The sequence below is a fragment of the Gnatocerus cornutus genome, chromosome 6 (assembly GCF_029298725.1).
Source record: "Gnatocerus cornutus isolate USDA-ARS CGAHR chromosome 6, icGnaCorn1.1, whole genome shotgun sequence".
Classification (NCBI taxonomy): domain Eukaryota; kingdom Metazoa; phylum Arthropoda; class Insecta; order Coleoptera; family Tenebrionidae; genus Gnatocerus; species Gnatocerus cornutus.
This window is the reverse complement of record NC_142238.1, coordinates 14,776,150-14,783,079: the sequence shown is the minus strand read 5'-3', so window position 1 is coordinate 14,783,079 and position 6,930 is coordinate 14,776,150. Positions and strand designations below refer to the sequence as shown.

The following is a 6,930-nucleotide window of genomic DNA, read 5'->3' as shown; positions in this document are numbered from 1 at the left end:
GAATTTTCGCATTTTCGGCATCAATAAATAAATGGTGCTGTATATTTTTGTTGACATTTTGGTGCACACCCTGTAATTAAAATAAACGTATGTCTATTTCTACGCAAATGTGTCAGACCCTAATTCAGTTTCCACCTGTCAAAATTACAAACATCTTAACTCTATCCAAACCACGTCGCGTGAAATTCAAAGCACACAATATGGATCCGATCAATTTAAAAACACATAAAATAGAATCAGTCTCTTCGTTTTGACATAAAATATAAAGTACACATCCTTTGATGAATCCCAAATATTTTTTTGTTAAGAAAACATTCTCTTTCACTAAACAACGATCAAAGCATACTTCCATCCGTCATAAATATCGCATTCCGTAATGCATCTTCTTGTTTCCGATCACGAATCGCAAAGCAGACATCAAAAATCCCATTTCACCCTTTTCTTTGGCCCTCGAAAGTTTTCTTCAAATTGAAAATCGGCCGATAAGGGCGCACGCGCTTTTCTCGACATTTCAAATTGAAATCGCGCGACGCTGAAACAGACGCTTCATTCGACGTCCGTCGTTCACGAAATTCGTATCATTGGTACGAATGGTACAGAAACAAATTTTTGAGAGGCTGATACGGTTGAACGGATGGTAGTCGATGGGACGATGTAGGGTTTTTGTATTTTCGTGTGAAACGACTTTTTGTCGGTGTTAGATGTTACGAGTCTTAGATGATGTGGGGGCGAACTTTTAAGAAAAGTTGGTGAAGAGTTTGATTGGACGGCGCGAGGAGGAGGGGCCACGTGGGGAGCGAAAGAGGTAGGTGGGGTACGGAAAAAATTCAATTCAACTTTTTTTTTTATTTTTTTGTGTCTTTTTTTCATGTTATCTTTCCGGCGAGATTGCTTCTCTTTTTCCTCATGTAATTGTCATTATTTTTTTACAATTACATTCCTAATGGCTCTGTACGTAAAAAACGCCTGCTTGTCACGACATTCGTCCGATACGTGTGATAACAAGGCACGTTATTAGGGGTCGCATTTTCAGCAAACGATTTCGTTTCCAAGTTGAGAGACGCGATTTCAAGCACGCAATGACTTTCTAAATCAGATAACTCGGCCCCAAACTAACCATGTTAGCTCCAACGGCGTTGCATGAAACTTCCTTTAATGTTAGTTTTATAACCGCCTGTCTTCCATCACTCAAAAGCTTGCACAATATTTTGTCGGGAAAAGAATGCTTGGAGCAACACGTTAAAAACGTTGCTTTTTGGGCTCAATAAAAAATCCGATAATGGAGCGCCCTATCTTGGTAATATCCGTGACCGAATTGTCAACTTGGAATGTGATATCAGAGTTATTTTACTTACATCATCGGCGCATAATTTGCCCGCAAAGTCGATGCGAAATGTCGGGTACGTATGCAATTTAAGGCAGATATTGATGGATTTTGTCGTTATTTTCATCCCGTTAATTAAAGACGAGTTTTATGGCTCTTGATGCGTCTTATAATCTCAGAATTTTTTCCACACCTCATCTCTTTTTTAATTTTGGGAAAACTGAATAAATTATTTTTCTTATTACAATAAGCAGTAAATGAGCTCGTAAAACTTCGATTTATTCGTTTCACAAACACCTTGTTTATTATCTTACCCTATAAACCACCTCCTCTTAATTTATTATCCACCGACTGCAGCGCATTTCGTTGCTTCTGGTAGTTTCCCACTAAAGTTGGTAACCAAGGTAACTAATTGATGGCAACAACGACCATCGAGTATCAAAAACCGCAAGTCGAAAATTTTCGGTGGGATTTAAACAAGACTTCAATTAGAGTTGAATTAATAGTTTTAATTCGCGCGTCGCAATCAAGATAACACCCCACTTAACTTCCGTTTATAAAGATTATTTATTATCAAATTAAAGCGGCATTAACACCGAAGTGCTTATTAAAATGATTTATGGTGACGAAACATGCGATCTATTACGTTACTAAAATCGTTCTTTTAGTTTGGAAGATTTAGCTATCAGTTCCATTAACGATTTCGACAGAGTCGAAGTTGCATAAACTCGGTTTCGATTTCTGCCATTTCTTTTATTTATTGGTTCTTAGTTCGGCTATTTTTTGAAGTTTTGCGGGCGCAAAGTACCTAAAATATGTCACTATAATTACGAGTTAAAAATATAATCACAAATACAAAGTCTAGGCAAAATAGAGACGAAAATATGGAAAGTTCGAAATAATTCCCATAAGGCTGATTTTTTGTGTGGACGTGCATTTTATTGTTCTAAACAAAATATCAAAAGTCCCCATCAATAGGTGTGCTGCTAAACAAGTTACGCCATGGTAAATATGAAAGAAAACAAATCATTGCAAATATCTTATCAGTGGTGATTAAGATGAACCACTGCAATTGCTACATACTAAGAGAAAATTTAATTTTTCGGCACAAAATTATAAGTATAAGTTTTACCACGATTAAAATAATCACTTTTTACTAGTTTTTTTTTTAAATAAATGAAGACACAGTTTCAATTGCCTTCTAAATGTTCCTTTTAGTCTTCATGTTTGTCTTCAGCAACAAGCAGCAAGACTAAAGTTGGACCTTGCCACTATTTAAAATTGGTAATGCAGGTCATCTTCAACCATTTTGTCACTGTAAAATCGTTTAGAGTTCTTTAAAGCAAAATTTGTCTACTTCTAAAATTGCCTTTAATTGCAAAGATAAAATTTTGAAAATTTCTATACGCTTAAAGTTGACAACGCTCTAGAACCTGACGTAAAAATTTGTTTTTATCACTGATAGTTTTGGCGTCGCGACGTCTTAAAAATGTAATTGTGAGGGTTTGTAAAATTAGCCCTTAATTTATTTTTTTTCAATATAAATGTATTAAAAATATCTCAGTTGTCATTTTAGATTTAATGCAAATTGTATTCAAAATTTGAGGGAAAAGTGCTGTTTTATCAAGTTGGTTTCCAACTTCATTACGTCAAAATTGGGAACTACGTTTACACCCATCTGTCAACATCTTGTTTCACAAATGACATCTATCTTTTGGTTCGCTTTAGATTGTAACAAAAGTCTTATTTAATGAAATTGTCGCTTTGTCGATGTTAATTAACAATTTCTGGTGTCCATAAAGTGCAACATGCCCGAGTTAATCAAAATTGACCTCCATACAGGTGAGTGAAGTAACTTGTGAAATTTTGGTGTAAACGTAGTTTGCCACTGCGCCGTCATAATTTTGAAAAATAACTTGATCGCAAATTTTAATCGCATTTTGCATTAGATTTAAAACAAAAACTCAAATATTTGTGTCACAGTTATATACTTCTTCAGTTGTATACTTCTTAGGCGTCGCGACGCCAAACAAACCGTGATAAAACAGAAATTTTTGCGTCAGCTTCTAGAGCTTTGTCAACTATGAGCGTATGCAATTTTTTGATAAGGTACAATTTTTATAATATGTGTTTTACCGTTGCACTCATTCGTGTCGAGATGTTTGCAAAAAAATAGTTTTCTTTGTTATTTACAATTAGTTTAAAACAATAAAATGACGCCCCACATAAAAAATTCGTTCTTATTTTGCTTGAACTAAAACGAAAATAATTTGTTAAGCGCAGAGAAGATTAATTATCGTTGATCGGTATGCAATTTTGAAGACATGAAATTACATTTTCACATTTTTCTGACATCAAAGTATTGATCCGGTGCACTCTATAAAGCATTGCATCATTACTGTAATTTTCCTTAAAAAAAGTAGTTAAAAGCTGTTTGACTCGGTCAAGGTCGTTTTGAATATTCTCTGGTAATTTTTCCATAACCAAAACCCATTTCCGCTAAGTTTTATCGTCATCTGATTTACAGGAGCATAAAGTGTGCATGCAATTTACCTATAAACTAAAATTACAGTCACACTTGGCCCAAAAAGTCTCCGGTCGATTCTGGCATTAATTTTCGTGGTAAGTGAATAGAATATCCCCATGAATGTGGACGTTAATATTATAAACGTCTGTCCCGATAGTCGCTAACAATGCCATTTGTTAGAGCTGTCAGTGTAACGTCACCGCCAACAAACACTAAATAGATATAACGTTAAATTAAATGAAAATTTCGATACAAGATTTGCATTTCACGTTCGATTTGCAAACATATTTCGTTCCATCTTCTCGGAATAAAATAAACATCGATGATGGATATGCGATATTAAAATTGACCCAAAGTTCCAACAGGCAATTTTATTCCCTTTAAATAATAAATTACCACAGTTTCATTCAAAATTGGACGTAAATATTCCTAAATTATTAAGTCGGATGTTCGGCGACTTGACGTGAACTTCAACTAAACGGATGAAGAAGAGAATACCGCAAGTCATGCTCATAATTCGAAGGAAACAGCAGCCATAAGCGGAAATGAGCAATCAGATCGGAGCGTCACCTACTTCGAACCAACTCAAACTAATTAAAGGACAACCTAATTGTTGCATCGATGCAGATTTTCTACGTTTTGAGGGAGACTAATGCGATTTGGGAATTCTAAATGTCGACGGATTGCGGAATCACATCGGAAGGCTTTCAGAATTGGGGGAAAAAGGGGTTAAACTTTGGGGAGATGCAACAGATTTGGAAAAAGTGGAGTTACGAAAAGGATTATGGAAGGAGACGAGCTGGAAGTTAACCCCGTCCCGGCGCATCCACCATTTTTCGTGTTGGAAAATTCATAATCAAACGTAGTATGTAAATCACAAATTATGGAAAAGTTGCGTGACGACTAAGTGAAAAAAAATCACAAAATCCCCGATCTGTTCGACCATAAAACAATCAAAAAACTACTTTCTATAAATTTCTGTGGGTAATTTTAATGATTTCCCCTGCATGGAGTTCCATTACCATGCCCATGGACCGTTAAAGCAGTAATTGGGTTTATCATCATCTGATCGACACGCACCGTACTAACCTTTAGTATCAAAGTTCTCATCAATTCTGCCTCAATGTAATGTTTTAATCTCGCAACTGAAAAAACAACGCCTGTCAAAACAAATAATATTTTCTCCTATAGTTCGTTGTTTTTTTCTCGAAAATATGAATAAAATATCACGTCGGAAAACGAACTTATCACGTCTGAAACTTTTTCGAATTCGTTCCTTCTTTTATTTATTTTCAGAAGGTGGGAAAAAAGCGTATCGATAGCACCCGTGTCGGCGATTTATTTACATTTTTATAAAATTAAAATTTACATTTTTATAAAAAGTCGGATATCCTTGCTTCTATGTAAATCGTGATTATTAAAATTTTTGATGAGAGCTATAACACTTGATTTGCAATTCTCAACGACATGCAAAGAGTTAGTTTGATTGACACGAAATGTTGGGACAGAAAATGGAGAACACGCAGAAGCTAATATGTACATGGGGTATTCCATATCAAATCGACCACTTTTGACCCCGATCCTTTTTGATTTGGCTGATTTTTTTTTATCTTTTTCTGCTCTATAAAAAGAGATTCTCAGATATTTTTCAATTTTTTGTTTCTAACCCAAAAAAAGTTATAAATATTTCCAAAAAATGGCTTTTATATTTTGCAATAGCTATAACTTTTCCAAAATTGACTTATTAGGACTTTTTGTTTTGAAATTTAATTTATCAATATTTTTTGAGAAAAAAACGTTATTTTCTCGAAGTTATTTTTTATTTACTTAAAAAAACTTCAGTTAATTCTGCGATTATTTCCGCATATCCCAGAGTGGAACAATTTTTTTTATTTCATTGAAAAAAAAATTTTAAAATTCTTATTTTTTTTTAAGTTATACAATATAATTATTGCAATTAAACGATTTTACAGGATTGTATTTTACAGAATTGTATTTTACAGGATTGAATACTTAATTTATAGTTTCATTCTACAACTATAACAACTAGGATTTAAATTTATATGTAAAATATTTAAACGTCAGAGAAGAAAGTAATAAATAATTTGGTGCATTATTTTTAAAATCATTGAATGTTAATTACATATATCCAACATAAGTCCTACTCATTAAATTTGTAAAATGAAACTATAAATAAGTAAACAATCCTGTAAAATTGTTTAATCGCATTTATTTTATTGTAGAAACAAAGCTTTAAAAAAATAAAAATAAAAAATTTTCAAATTAAATTTTTTTTCGATTAATTAAAGAAAAATAGAAAAAAATCGACCCGTTCTCAGATATGCGGGACTAATTGCAGAATTAATTAAAGTTTTTTTTAATAAAATAAAATAACAAATAAAAAATGGCAAACTTCGAGAAAATAACGGTTTTTCTCAAAAAAGGGAAAATTTTACTTAATTTATCTTCTTAAATTTTTTTAAATTTTTTTCTAGAAAGTACATTTCAAAACAAAAATTTTGAAAATAAAAACGTCCCAATAAGTTAATTTTTGAAATGAGTTAGGGCTATTTAAAAATATGAAAGTTATTTCTTGGAAATATTCATAACTTTTTTGGGTGGAGAACAAAAATTTGAAAACATTCTGAAAACTGTTTTTCATATGTTAGAAAAAGATGAAAAACTTTGAATCAAATCAAAAAGAATCGGGGTCTAAAGTGGTCGATTTGGTATGGAATACCCCACATACAAGTTCTGCTCTTTTCATTGATTTTCAGAGCTGCATTGGGTGCAGAGCGAGTAAAAAAAATGAACAATAAAGTCATTGAATTAAACTATTCACACTTCGTTTTATTTTTCCAATTTTGTTGTTGTTTTGATGTCTTTTTCCGTGTTTCCCAATGCGAAATAAGCCGACAAACATCAACAATACGTCACGTAATATTAATCACGTTTAAGTTAATTAAGCCGCACAAGCAGACATTGATGCAAAAGCGGCATTCACTCTCTATGTGGATACCAATTGAGCAATCTTCATCCAGAACAATGAGCAATCAGTTTAAGCGTCTTATATATAACT

The 6,930-nt window shown here is 33.1% G+C and overlaps 1 protein-coding gene across 4 annotated transcripts in view; it reads left to right on the top strand.

Moving 5' to 3' along the window:
* Positions 1 to 545: 545 nt before the first annotated feature.
* Positions 546 to 6,930, top strand: part of mAChR-B (muscarinic acetylcholine receptor) — a 36,703-nt gene continuing 30,318 nt past the window's right edge. For 3 of the 4 annotated variants that reach the window (XM_088038673.1, XM_088038672.1, XM_088038669.1), the window contains exon 1: positions 546 to 805. The gene's annotated coding sequence lies outside the window, so the exon portion shown is untranslated. Of the gene's footprint in view, positions 815 to 6,930 lie in introns of all 4 variants that reach the window. The other variant, XM_088038671.1, reaches the window with a different exon arrangement.